A 14,530-nucleotide genomic window follows, 5' to 3' on the forward strand; every position below is an offset into this window, starting at 1 on the left:
TTTTCAATTTTTCCTAATAAACAATCGTGGTACAAAGCTCAATAAAAATATTAAAAATAAAATGTTAACAAGCCACAATAATATTTATTTTTAAGTTTTTCCTTTCCCCGTTCTCGAGATATTTCGAAACCTTTTAAATCGATTTGTTTTTGTTTTTGTGCTGTAAAGTTTTTACGTGTATTTTTTTTTAATATATAATCAAGCTCAAATTTCATATTTATTTATGTTTTATGTTTATGCATTACCTTAAAAATTTTAAACAAATCAAACACATGAAATGTTAACCCCGTCCGTTTTGGTATAGAACGCCTCATATATATGTACAGTGACTTACATAACTGCACTTTTATATAAAGAAACACCAAAAGTCGCCAACAAAAAAAAAAAATTATTAAAAACTTGCACTTCATCAGACTAAAATTTAATGGACTAAAAAATGTGTGAAAATTTTTGAAACAGTGATATATCCGCACTAGACACGAATAAAGGCGCGCTAGTGTTTCGATGGCGAAAACAACGCTTAAAAAAATGTGACGAAAAAACTTCGGCGAAGTAAGACACGTAACATAGCTGACCGCGAAAATAAGTTTACGCGCCTTTCTTCGCTGAAGTTTTTTATGCATATGGTTTTGGTTAAAATTAGACAGTATTTTTATTTGTAAATAACAAAAAAATGTATCTCGAAAATTATTTTGAATATTAAAGGAAATTCCACACGTGGTCATATATATATATAATAACAGTGGGTCCTGAAACCTCAGGAAGTCAGTTCCGGGAACACAAACTACACTGAGGAAAAAAAAAATTAAAATCAAATAGAAACGTATTTGATCTTATTATATACGTCAACGAAAGTACTGGATATTGGTAAATATTCAATTCAATTACGCATATATTAAAATGACCGCGTTCCTTATAAATGCTAAGGACAGTAAAATACGTGCGTAATAAATTTTTGTATGAAAATATTATTTTTAAATACGAAATTTTTAAATGATAATCAAATATAACGTATTCATTTTTACTATGCATTATTTTCCTCAGCATAGTTTATTTTTAATTTTTTTTTTTTTGTATAACGAATTTCAAATTTGTAGAGAAAGATATTAATTTTTTGAATTATTATATTTTTGGGCGATATGAATTTCTATAGTTAACTATGTGATTCTGAATATAAACAGATTTGAATTTTAGTTGACTTTTGCCAAAATTTAGAGTTCTTTCACGAATTAAGTACGTGTTAAGTCATAAGTTTAGATGATCATTTTTCCTTATCCTAATAATTCGACTTTAGTTTATCTTTACACTTATCGACTCACTGTGCTCAACTACAGTCATTAACTGGTTTTTCCTATCTTCACTCAGCTCAGTGTTGTGTTCGACAAGATGGCTCATTATTTGCGGCATCTTGTCTTTCATTCGCATGCAGTTGACGTATAGCAAGCGTTATCAGTCATTGTGCTTTATTGTTGTCATTACAGCCTTCGGCACTGCTTTTCAGCTGTAATCACTACCGCGCACTATTCGTAGGGAGATAACGCGTTCGAAAGTGCGCTTTATGGGAAATCTTAATGCGGTTGGCATTCATTAAAGTGCACGTTAATGCGGCGAAAATTTCAATATTAAAACCAAGAAGCTCAGTTCATTTTCTGAGCCATTTTTATTTATAAAAAAGTAAAAGAGTTGTAGTGCTATAGTTAAAATCTCAATTAAGTGGCTGTGGTTTGTTCTTTTTTTGTAATAAATCACACTCAATTAGGCTTGATAATTAAGTCACTTATAGCAAGTTGTATATGCGCCCGAATAATCAAGATGTGTTCCTAAATTTAATAAGTCTGTCCTTTTCTACGAAGCAAATATTTTAGGATATGATTTACTATTGATCTTCAATGGGTATGATGCAGTTATAAACTTTGAAATTTATTGATATGAAAGAAACACACTTTTCAAACTTATCAGCTAAATATCTGACGCAAATTAAGTAGAAAATATAATCGACTGAGAAAAGAGCTTAGCAATTTATTTAATATATTTCTCTAAAAATATTCCTAATGATTAATCCAAACCATTTCTCAGTGATGAGAGGTCTTGCATGTTGTCGGTTTTCATTTCATCAAATTTCAAATCATCCTGTAACTGCAAAAAATAAAACCTGTGGACATCTATGTAGAAAGCTAGTTCTTTAATTTGGCATCTCAGTTGGCAACCCTAATTAAAAATATTATCAGCCTAAAGTTTTCTTAAAGCTCTTTCTTTTAACACTAATATTTCGATATTTCATTTCCGTATCTTTCGTATAAGTAAAACAAATTCGACTGTTCGAACAGGTGGCAACCCCTTTAAAAGTATTTTCAAACTAAAATCTTTCGCCTGGCATTGTTATACATATTTCAATTAATTGATGAGTTAAGTTGAATTAAGTTTTTAAGCACATTACAGCTCTCCTAAATACAGTTTAGAAATAAATTATTTTCAAACCCATTTCGATTGATACCCATCTTTTGATAATCCATTTAACTTACTAAATAATTTGAGCTTAACTTTTACAACAAAGAAAAAACCAATGTTCGATTTAAAGATTTCTTAACACTAGTTCTTTTGATAACCATATTTTAAAATTTCATATAACTTATGTATAACTAAACTAAGTACGACTTTCACAACAGACGGCAACCCTCTTAAAAATTATTTTCGAACAAAAATTTTCTTAAATATTTTTCATCGGACATTGTTATAAATATTTCAAATAACTGATGAATTAAGTGGAAATTTAATTTTAAACACGTGGCAACCCTCCTAAATATAGCTCTGAAATAAAGGATTTTCAACGACAAAATTGTTCGAAATTATCAAACTAAGTATTTCTTGAAGCTATCTCACTTGACATCCATCGTTAATATTTCATATAACTTGGGTATAAAATAGTTAAATTCGACTTCTCAAATAGGTGGCAACCCTATCCAAAATATTTCCAAACTACTAACTTCTTAAACCTCATTTGTCTGACACCCATATAGCGATGCCATTCGAAATTCCTTTAATTAAAATTGAATTAAATTTTTTAACATGTGGCAACCCTCCTATACGTAGTTAAGTTATAAAGCCTTCTCAAAACCATTTCGATTGAGCCTTTGCGCACCCTCCACTTTTTGGCGTATTTCTTCTGTATTTGAAGCTCAAATAAATTGTTGAAAAAACAATTAAGATGAAATAAAACTTTTAATAAAAGCACTTTTGCACCCTTTTTCTAGCTCATTCAAATTTCCTGCACATCATCTACCCTATACCTCAACAAGAGAAGCAACATTTTAAACTCACTATTTGTTAAATAGTTATAAGTATCAACACTTCTTAAATTGTGTAAAATTCGGAAAATTTTCCATTGCTCACAAGCCAAGTTAAACCTGTGAAACGAAAACTTTTCTTCACTGGTATGAATCCAAAAAGTTCTCACATTTCGACTACGTATTTATTTTCTTAAATACAGACAACCATTTACAGTGCAAAATGCAATGGAAAAGGTTAAATAACAACAACACTACTTGACCTAATCCCACTACAGCAAATATTCGTCTGCGCTTTCAGCAGCAACAATAATTTCACTTAAGTTCCATATACAAAAATACTCGTATAATAAATACAATGGGAAATGATTTAGCAGAAAGTACTAAAGACGCTTGCGGCCAGCACACATCGCCAAACTACGGCAGGTTAAAGTTTTAAATAATCGTATTACTTATAAGTGTACCTACTTGATGGTACTTTTGTAGCCATTCATGTCTGTTTAAATAAGTTTCTTTGATACATACTTAGTCTGTATGTTTGTAGGTATGTACACACTTTTATGCACTTTAACGAATGACGTACACTTCAAATATTTAAGAAGCATTTTATCAATAAAAAGTTACAAAAGTCAATTAAAAAAGTGTTTTAAGAAGCACACACACACACACACCGAAAAGTTGCAGAAGAAGAGAAACTCTGGCTACAACTTGCATGTTTGCATGGTGCTTATGTTCACATGTATTATGTCGATATAACTTGTTTCTAAAAGCATTAGCGTATAATATTTCTTAGTAAATGGCTAATTTGCTCCGAGTTATGAGTTGTATGGCTACTTCTTATGTGGCTTTACTTTATTGACTTTACTTGACGAAATGCTAGAAAAGTTTCTATGTTCTGATATAATATTTACATAGAGGCTGCCAAATAAATTAAAGGATGCTTCTTATAAATAGGTTACGTTAGTAATTAAACATTAATTTCATTTCATTTTGTCATAAACACTTCGCGAATAGTTCACGATTATTTCTGTTTTGGATAATTTCTTGACGTTAAGAACTACGCCGAAATGATCCCAAAATTGGTCTGAAGTGGTTTCAAAAAGTCGTGAACTTTTCACGAAAAGAGCTCGAACAAGTCTTGAAGCGGTCCCAAAATGGTCCATTTCTAATATAAAAATGAGCACAAACTAGTCTCAAAATGATCTGAAACTAGTCCCGAAATGTTCCTTAATTAGACTCTAAGTGGGCCTGAAATAATCCTAAACCAATCCCAAAATGCTCCTGTAGGGGTAGTGGTTTCAAAGTTATCTCGAACTAATCACGAAATAGTCCTCAATTAATCCTAAACTAGTCTGAAATAGTCTAGAATTACTTAGTCCTGAAATGGTTCTGAAATAGCTTCGAAATGGTCCTAACATAGCGTAGACCTGGTCATGAAACGGTCGGTACTAATCCTAAAATGATCCTGCCCAAGAGGATCCCGAACAAATTCTAAAATAGTCCTGAACATATCTCGAAACTAGACCCGAAATTAACCCGAAATGGTCAAAAACTATATTCGTGAGCTAGTCCAAAAACTGCCCTCAAATAGCCCGAAACTAGGCTAGAAATGTTCAATTAAAAATTTTATGCAGAGTAAACGAAAATTTTACCCATACCGAGAGCTAAGATGTTTACACAACAACAATTTGGGTTTCAGGCTAGCCTGGGTAAAGATAAAGTTTCATTGGCACATATTTCATCTGGGGTTCCGGCCACTGGAACGTACTGAGAACATAGAGAGATTCTCTATCTAAAGTCTGAAGAAAATGTTTAAATGCACCATTAATTACATAAATGGATTCATCGACAAATCCAAGTGGTTTGACGAAGCTGACGAATTATGAAAGTAGATAATATTAGTGATGCCAGAGAAATCTCATCCTCCTGGGTAAGTGCTCAGACTAAGCTTCTACGAACCAAGGAGACAACCCGATCTTCTCCTTCTAACCACAACACTAATTTTGGCAGGGTTAGCGGTGAGACCATTTCCATTACGCCAAGTGCCAATCATCTTCAGTATAGAGTGCGCTTTCCTGCGAACAGCCGGAACTTTCCTGCATATTCGGAACTAATAAAATTTTATTTAACAGTTCACTAATCGCATTTATATCTATTCATCTCTCACTCACTCTAATTACAATAAATCACAAAGGTCCAAAAACAAGTACCTCAGAAATTAGGTACATTTATAAAAGTTGTTTAATCAGAAATTAGCGACATTAATCAAAAATCCGTACAAAGAAGTCAACGAAAGGGATTTAGCAATAAATTTAAATACCTAAGCGTCAGAGCGCTGGCATTTTTATGTACTTAAATTTGCTTACCTTTTTTCACTTAGTCACATAGATTAGCGCCTAAATGCTGCGAAGAAATGGGTTGTCATTAGGCCAATTGTGCAGCTGCAAGAAAATATAGAAAAAAATGTGGGTATTAAGAATTGCTGTGGTCACACTTTTAATTAAGAAACTTTTAGACAATTGTTGGAAATTTTTGAGAAAAACTTAAATACTGAAAAACCACAAAAATGCAAAGAGCGACGTTAAAAAAAATAAAGACGGAAAAAAATATTTTTATGCTTAAAGTCATAAATCACCAAGGGCTATTATTGTTTAACAGCCTAAATTGTTTGTGCAACTACAAACTGACATTTCGCAAGCAAATGCCTTAAACGTCAGTTGGAGGCGTCGTGTGAAATTCCCCCGAGAGCGAGAGCTTGTGGCTAGATACATATGTATATCTACTTTTTAAACTTTGTGAGTAATGTTTTTTTTGTTGTTTTTCCATTTTTTCCCTTTTTCGAACTCACTCACACCCGTTTGCCGTGCCAACTGACGCAACTCCATTAGAGTATTTTCATTAGATGGCGCATGAAATTTCGTTTGCCACAAAGTTTTTTGGCCTGTTTTGTGGTTGCTTTATTCAACTTATTTTCTTGATTTATTTTTTTACTTTTTCTACACTTCTCGCTTCCCATTTCCGTTTGGCTGAAATTAAAATACGCAAAAGTTTCGTTTCAATGTTGGTCAGGTTCCTGTTTTGCAATTTCTAAGCTACATAAATCACATTGTCCACCGGCTAGCAGGCCAAAGGAGAGCACACACACACACGCACGAACATGAGACTGCGCTTTAGTGAAGCAGCTAAGGGCCTGTCCAACATGGAATACTGCACCGCCCTTTACTACAGAGAACAAAGCAGCGTAGGAGACGATGTTGGAAGATTGGAATTGGAAAAGCAACAAATCCATTTCACCTGTCAGATTAGAGCGTAGCACTTGGCTATACCAAAAAGCTAAAAAATAGAAGCGCAAAGGCATACACAAAACTCAGTCCTTAGCAGAATATCAGACCAGCTAGCTGCCTTAGGATTATATGCTCCTGCTCCTGCTTTAGATGTTTTTCGTCCTGCCGATTAAGCGGCTTGTAGAGGGGAAAAGGGGAAAAAATACTTATACAAACAAATTTTGCTTATTTACCGGCTAGTTGCGCCTGCAACAATTGTTTATTCGTGTCCTATGTTGTTGCATTAGGCGAATGGAAAATCGTAAACACACAATCGAAGAAATAGTCTGCACAGTGAGAGTAGCGCACAGTGCCGCGTCCCGATATTTAGCGTGGACAAAAATAGTAAACTGCAAAGTTTCGCATAGACAACTTTACCAACTCTTCGAAACTTAAACAGGATAATTCCTGCAACCGTCTTTTAACTCAACACAGTCTGTTGAAAGAGAAAGGTCTTTCGTAAGACAATTCTCTATTCAGGCAACTATGTTGAAAGCTCTTTACTGTCTTTCGAAAGACTATTGGAAAGATCTGCTAACGAAAAAGCCGTAGCGTTATGTTGTTCGCCTTTTAGCAGTGTTTTTTTTAATTGAATTAGATTAAAAAATTATACAATTTTCATTTTAAAACAATAAAAAGTAATAAACAAAAATTTCATAATAAAATAAAAAAATAAATAAAATGAAATATACAAAAAAAAATAAAAATACTTTTTAAAAATGAAATGAGATAATTTTTTTTTTTCTTAAAACAATAAAATTTGAAAGGTAAAGAAAAGAAGAAATTTTAATCATAAAAGTAAAAAACTTTTAATTTCTAAAACAAAATTTTAAAATTTAAAGAAATCCACATAAGTTAAAAAAGACAAAAAGTTAAATAAGATGCTAAAAACTAAATGAAATAAAAATAAAATAAAATAAATCAAATTCACAGTAAGAACAAACTAAATTAAAAAAAATTTTGCTTCTCAACAATAAAAGGCAATAAAAAGATTTGATCAAAAATAAAAAACAAGACTAAAGTGAAACAAGAATGAAAAATATAGTATTACAAATCAAATTAAGGTCTAAAAATTAAATTGGGAAAATAACAAAAATAAATCAGAAATGGAAAAAAAATCTAGTTAAAAATCGAGTAAAACTAACAATAAAATATTTTAAATTTTTGAAACACAATTTAAAAATTAAAAGAAATTTAGGTAAAATGAAAAAAGGCAAAAAACTAAATAAGATCCTAAAAATTAAAGGAAATATAAGTATATATATCTATGTATTTCTTTTTAAAACAATAAAATTTAAAAATTAAACGAAAATTAAATATACAAAAGAAACACAAATTAATTTTAAAGAAAGAAAAAAATTAATAAAATATGTTGCTAAAAATTAAACTAAATTAAAAAAATATATATTTTTCTTTTTTGACAATAACAACTCAACCTTTAAAGAAAATTTAATCAAAAGAACAATTTTATTAAAAAAAAAATAACAAATTATTTAAATAAGTGCCTCAAATTGAATAAAATTAAAAAAATTTATTCTCCTTAAAGAGATGCTATTGATCTAAACATTAAAAGAAAATATAATTAGAAAAGAAAAAAGATAAGTAAAGAAGAAAAAAATGCACAAAATAAATTTCTAAAAATTAACTGAAATTAAAAAATATATATTTTTCTTTTTAAAACAATAACATATAAAATTGATCTATCTTTACCTCTGTGTTTAAATTGTCTTACGAAAGACTTTTACTATCTTAGTCAGAATTTCCCTGTAAATCCGCTTATTTGGGCTCATTTGCTTTAAGGTTTTATTCTTTATAACGGACCTTTTGAAATGCCAAACGTAGAGAAGTGAATCATAAAGTACCCTGCAGGAAATATTTTAAGCTTTCAGTAAAGTTATAAATCGTTGAAATAGGTTGAAAAAACAACTTATATACGACACTTTTTATCACAACATCAACTTTTTGTTTTTTTTTTTTTTTTTTTTATTTTGTCCAGCTCGCAACACTGTGTGGCATATGTAAATTTATGTACCAGCACATATGCCAGGGGGGTCTAAATGTAGTTAAACAAAAAAAAAACAAAATGAAATATTTACCACAACAATTAAGGCGAATAGTTGGCAATGAATCAAGAGCGTTGAACGGACAAAACAGCAATAAAAATAACAACAGGAAAGTAACTATCTACCTCTAGACTTTGCATAGCAGCAATAACAAGAAATGAGTGCCGGAAGCAGCAGGAGTAACTAATTTTCTAGCAAATAGCCGGAAAGTTTACGCCATCAGCATGAAAATCGCACAGGCTAACACATGCCCAGACAAGCATATACACTTCCTAATGAATACCTCACAACTTGAATCCGTAGGTAATTGAGTTGTTTAAGTGTTGCAGCAAAGAGAGAAATTCGCTCACTTGTGCTACATACCTTACACGGGAAATGAGCAAAATAAATAATAAAATTGATTTTATTCAAAATAATCACGCACGTGAATTTTCTCGTAATTTCGCTTATAACCAGGCTTCACATACCTCAACCTGCCCGTTCCCCATTGCCACGTACGTGACGGCCCAGTGGTCAGTGAGTGAGTGCTTGGTTTGGTTTTGTCGTCTTTGGTGCAAAGTGTTTGCATGCCGCAATGTACATATGTATGTTATTATTTATGTATATTTGCTTGCCGGATAATTAAAATGGGAAATGCTTGAGCAGCTGTTACTTATGTTTCGGCACGCACTACAACTTATTGTATGAAAATATTATTGAGAGCAGAGAGAGAGAGAGGTCTTTTCCCTACGTATTTGCTGTAATTGTGAAATAATTTTTGTTTACTTATGTATTTAATTGGCTTGAGATTGATTGATGAAGTCTCAGATATTTGAATAAAAAATTAATTTACAAAAAATATGAACAAATATTATACTTGGAAAACTTTTTTAAGATCGATTATATAACTGTAAGCAATTTTCAAAAATAAATAAGTAATTAGCGCTTATGCCTTTGTCCTCTTACCTAACAAATGCTATAAAAAGGGGCCGGCTAAAGGGAATTAAAGAAAGCTACCACGATGGGGATGAGGAAGAGTCAATTGACCAATGTCTGTGTCGATGTCCAGGTATACAGACGAAGCGACTCAAGCGCTTGGGTTCACGCTTCTTTAACAGTCTGGGCGAGGTGGAACTGCTGGATCTCATCGGTTTCATCAGAGATATTCATTGGTTCAGTAGAATAATGACTTAAATAAAAGACGGACTCACAATTCACTATTCTGTCTCCCACACGCCCTCTTAAACTAACCGAACCTAGACCAGGGGCGGCGGAAGTCGTGGGCATGGCGGGTAGTTACCCACCTGAACATTTTTTAGAAGAAAAATAAGTCCAACTGAATAACCTGTATTTACCACACCTGAAGAGTATTTTCGGAAGATATATTATGAAATTTTTGACCAAGTTATTTGCTCTCTGACAAGTAGATTTCATACTAAATCGTCAACATTTTATAAAACTTAAGAAAAGTTCATTATTGGTGAGACAGTAGATTTGAAGAAAATGTCACGTTTTATAATGGTGATTTAGACGAATGCATACAGAGAAAAATCTAGAATCTGTGAAAGATGTTGTGGAATTTTTGCGTGAAAACGAATTGTGTGTGGGACTTGTTTCTAAATACTATGTGCGCTTCATTAGATTACTTATTACAATTCCAGGGTCATCATGCACTAACGAGAGGAGCTTTTCTGTTTTGGCATAAGGTGAAAAATTATTTGCGCTCGACAATGCACCAAAAACGGCCCAGCTATGTGGCAAGGGTTGACTTTAATGTAAGTACATCGACAAGTGTGTATTTTAGCAAAACTATCGCGAATTTGTCCACGAAACTTTACGAGGATGCTAAGAAACAGATATCGTTACATAAATTCTCACCATTTTCACTTTGTTAATGCTAGTACTTAAGTAACTTGTTGTTTAAATTCTTTGCACTTCCACTAGCAAATTTTCATACATATTTCACGTGTATTTTGTATACAATAAATGTATTTTATTTTTTAACAATAAAAAACTCGTTTAATAATTTCACTGCTTTTATTCAACAATGTAAACAAGCAAACAAATCAAAATGGCTATAATGGTGAACAGAAAGGTGCAGCCAGATATTCGGAATTTAAATACACTAAAATGAAGGGATGTTCAACAATCTACTTTTGCTTCGCAATTATCTCGATAATATTAGGGAATAAATGAGTATAATAGATTTTTTTTTTTTTTATATATGTTAAACAGGGAGCTCTACGTAAAAGGTGTTCAGCCCTTTTTCTTCGGCAACACAGAAAGGAGAATTTACTTAGTGAGGGTTGTAATCCCTAAGTAGAAAGTTTGCAGCGTTATTTCGAAATATCAATTAATCTCCATTTAAAGAGTTTAACCTGACGATGTGCAATAAGGTTTTTTTTTTTTGGTAGAAGTGCTGGACCTCTTGTCACGAAGAAATGGCTAAAACGTTAAGTTAGATTAAATTGCGAACACGGATCGTTTATTACTCTGTCGTTTGAAATATTTTTAAAGTTTTTTGAGAGTGTTTTAACGTAATGCGGGTTCACTAGTTAGTAGTTAAAAATATTTGGGAACTTACATAGTTTTATCGAAGAGCTGTGTAAATCACTTGATTTTATTGAAGTTAAAGAAATTTAATCCTTTTTTAAGTATTAATTAATTTAAAATTACTTGGCTTAAGCTGCAAATAATTTGAAAATTATTAATTAAAGGCGTTCTTAAGTTCTTAACAACATATTCTTCTATTATTTATACATATTTTTTTTTTGCATCTCGCACACAGTGAATAACACTTTCAAACACGGTATGTTTTAAAAGTTTTTTAAGCCAACTGGGTATAATAGATGAGATAGCACTAAATTCACATGAACACACGTATGACGAGAGAGCAGTATTTGAATATAAATTTGCATACAAAATTCGAAAAACTAAGCTACTGCCTTGCAATCAAATTTTTGTTTGTAAAAAGTTTTGCAACACGCTGCAACACTCATGTCAAGCACCCGCACTGGGACTGACTGGCAAACGACGAGTAACTAGTAGGAGCAAGTAAAGTAGTGCCAGAGCTGATAGGGAATTCTCGTGCTTACAAACATACATACATGCATGCTTGCCCATATGGATGTACCTATATATGTATGTATGTGTGTAGGAAGGAAAAAACAAAGTTGGTTAAACAAAATATGAAACAAAAGCGCCACGATGCATTAATGTTTGGTCTATATAAAAGCCAAAAAAAAAAAATACATATTCATGCTCTGCCATACGTACGATACAAAATTTTTGTGATCCACATGTACATACATATGTACATACAAACTCATATGCATATAGTAAGTCTTATGAGCTTAGCGAATGCGCTCCCTGCTTTTAACAAAGTCGACGACGTGCATGTGTTTGCGAGTTTGCTAGCAGCTCGATTTCGTTAAAATTCACTCAGTTCCCCACTTGAGGTTCACTTGCTCAGCTGTGTTGCATAGGGGACCTGTAACACAAATACATATATATACAAAGATAGGTACATACGAAAGTGTATTTCTTTATAAAAATTTCCGCAAAACACGCTTACAATCGCACACTCTATGTACATACATATAAAATAGGAAACGAATGCAATGACTATACTATGAATAAACATAATCTCCTACATGGTACCCCCTGTACCTACTCATATATTCGTGCAACCGCATGCAATACGGATGCTTCTTAGTAATTAGCATACGAATGGGATTTTCATTTCGAATTTTCGTACTCATATTTTCTGTTTTTTTTTTTTTTTTCGCTCTACCAAAAATGCATTGCGTATGCATTTCGCAAGCTTCTTTACATTTGATAATATGCATACAAATGCATTTAACTATTTATTGTAAGTTTATGAGCCGAATGGGGCACTCAGCCTTTGCGTACTCTCAAAGTTCATGCCATGGTTGTGTTGTAAAATACTTAATTAAAGATGTGTAATTTATATGAAAATCCAACGGTAGCTTAATCTTATACATTTGCTGGGCCTATGCTGTTTTCTCCGAAATTGGTTGCACTTGATAGTACACACGTCCTGTGTTCTCAGAAATTCGCATATAATTCTTGGGTAAAGTGGGTCGTAGGATCTGACATACACGCATTTTTCACGAAACTTCACTCTAATTCGCAACAAATTTGAAAGTTCTGAAGATTGTAGAACATTCGTAAGTAAGTTGCTATGGATGTGAAGTGAAATTTGAACTTCTTAGCCTTCTCGATTAAAGATTTACGGTAAGACTAGATTTGGTTAGGTTAGATTAGAGTAGATTGGATTACATTAGATTAAATTAGGTTAGATTAACTTAGATTTGTCTAGATTAGATTAGAGTATATTAGATTATAGTTCACTGGATTAGATTAGATCAGATTAGATTAGGTTAGACCAGATCGGATTAGATGATATTAGTATATAGCGTATTGGATTATTTTAGATTAGATTAGATTAGGTTAGATTAGAGTAGCTTGGATTAGATTAGATTAAATTGTTTTAGATTATTTTATATTGAATTATATTTGATTAGAAAAGGTTAGAATACATTAGTTTAGATTAGATTTTATTAGCTTAAATTAGACTATATTCGATTAGATTAAATTACATTTAGAGAACAAAGAAGGAAGGAGGAGAAAAAAGGCCACCTAATAACCGTGCCCGAGAAACGATCTACTGTAACTATCCTCTATTTGGCTATAGGTACGGTGACCAGAATTCTGGGGACAAAAATTGGGACACTTGTAATGCGTCGACTCCGAAAATACCATTTTGTTTTTTGAATAAAAAGACGTACAATTTTGAATACAGTTTTATTTAAAAGAAAGGCAAGAAAAATTAAAAATGATCGCAAAAATTTATACACATAAATAGGGAAGAGATATTTTGGCAACTTTGTTTAAAAAAAAAATTATAATTTCTTTATGAAAAAGTAGCTTACTATCTAAAAAACTACAAAAATCAAAATTTTAAACCTTTTAACTTTATCAAATGCTGATAAAAATGTTAATGATTTTAAACAGATTTTTTAGAATTCTTTTGAGTATGCCCATTCAACGCGAAGTACAAGTGTGAAGTAGCTCGGACTTACAACTGAGTTTTGGCAATTTATTTGTTCGCGCCTTTTCCCCATACAAAGTGTGTTCGACCATACACAAAAAAAAAAAAAATATATCAAAAATCAGCGATAAATCCTAGCTACTTAAAATTGAATGGACTACAAAACTGAACACTTGGAATGTTTCTACAAGAGGGCAAAAAGAAGGTTGCATTTTTCGGTAGAAACGAAATCGGCATAAGAAATCTAATGAAAAATCTCAACATTTTGATGAAACTCTGTGAAATTTAGCTAATTTTTGTACAACTATTAAAATTTTGACTCGCATGGTCTTTGTTAAATAACGAGCAACACTTCATAAAAAATAATAAAAATTAAATAATCTCTTCCCTATTTGTATTTTTGTCACTGTATCTACAGCTTATATTTTTCATATCCATGAATTTTTTGAGGGAGTTAGTATTCTTTTTTTTTAAATTTCACTAAATTCATGAAAAAACAAAACTTAACAAATGATTATAAAAGCCTTAAAAAAACTCAGCCAAGAGTGATGGACTGAAATGTTTATGGCTGCCTTATATTCTATGTTGTTTATGATAACGAAAGTGCTGCAACGTTTGTAAGAAAAATTGTTTTTGGGTCAGAGTACAAGGAGATTTTTTAAATTAATAACGAAAACAATGAAAATCGGCACATAATCGGTACAACAAAGAAAAATCGGGACGTCCCGACTTTTAAAAAATATTCAGCGGGACAATTTTCTCAAAATCGGTACCATCCCATCAAAATGGGTGCGAATGGTCACCGTA

At 31.9% G+C, this 14,530-nt stretch overlaps 1 protein-coding gene across 1 annotated transcript in view; it reads right to left on the reverse strand.

The window, feature by feature from the left end:
- kek2 (leucine-rich repeat, immunoglobulin-like domain-containing kekkon 2 protein) overlaps positions 1 to 11,297 on the reverse strand; it is a 62,026-nt gene extending 50,729 nt beyond the window's left edge. The window contains exons 1-2 of the mRNA XM_017618388.1: positions 11,234 to 11,297; positions 5,651 to 5,725 (exon numbers count right to left, since the gene is read on the reverse strand). The gene's annotated coding sequence lies outside the window, so the exon portion shown is untranslated. The remainder of the gene's footprint in view (positions 1 to 5,650; positions 5,726 to 11,233) is intronic.
- Positions 11,298 to 14,530: the final 3,233 nt, after the last annotated feature.

Source organism: Rhagoletis zephyria, unplaced genomic scaffold, assembly GCF_001687245.7.
Source record: "Rhagoletis zephyria isolate East Lansing unplaced genomic scaffold, Rhagoletis_zephyria_1.1 Rzeph_scaffold_01613, whole genome shotgun sequence".
NCBI lineage: Eukaryota > Metazoa > Arthropoda > Insecta > Diptera > Tephritidae > Rhagoletis > Rhagoletis zephyria.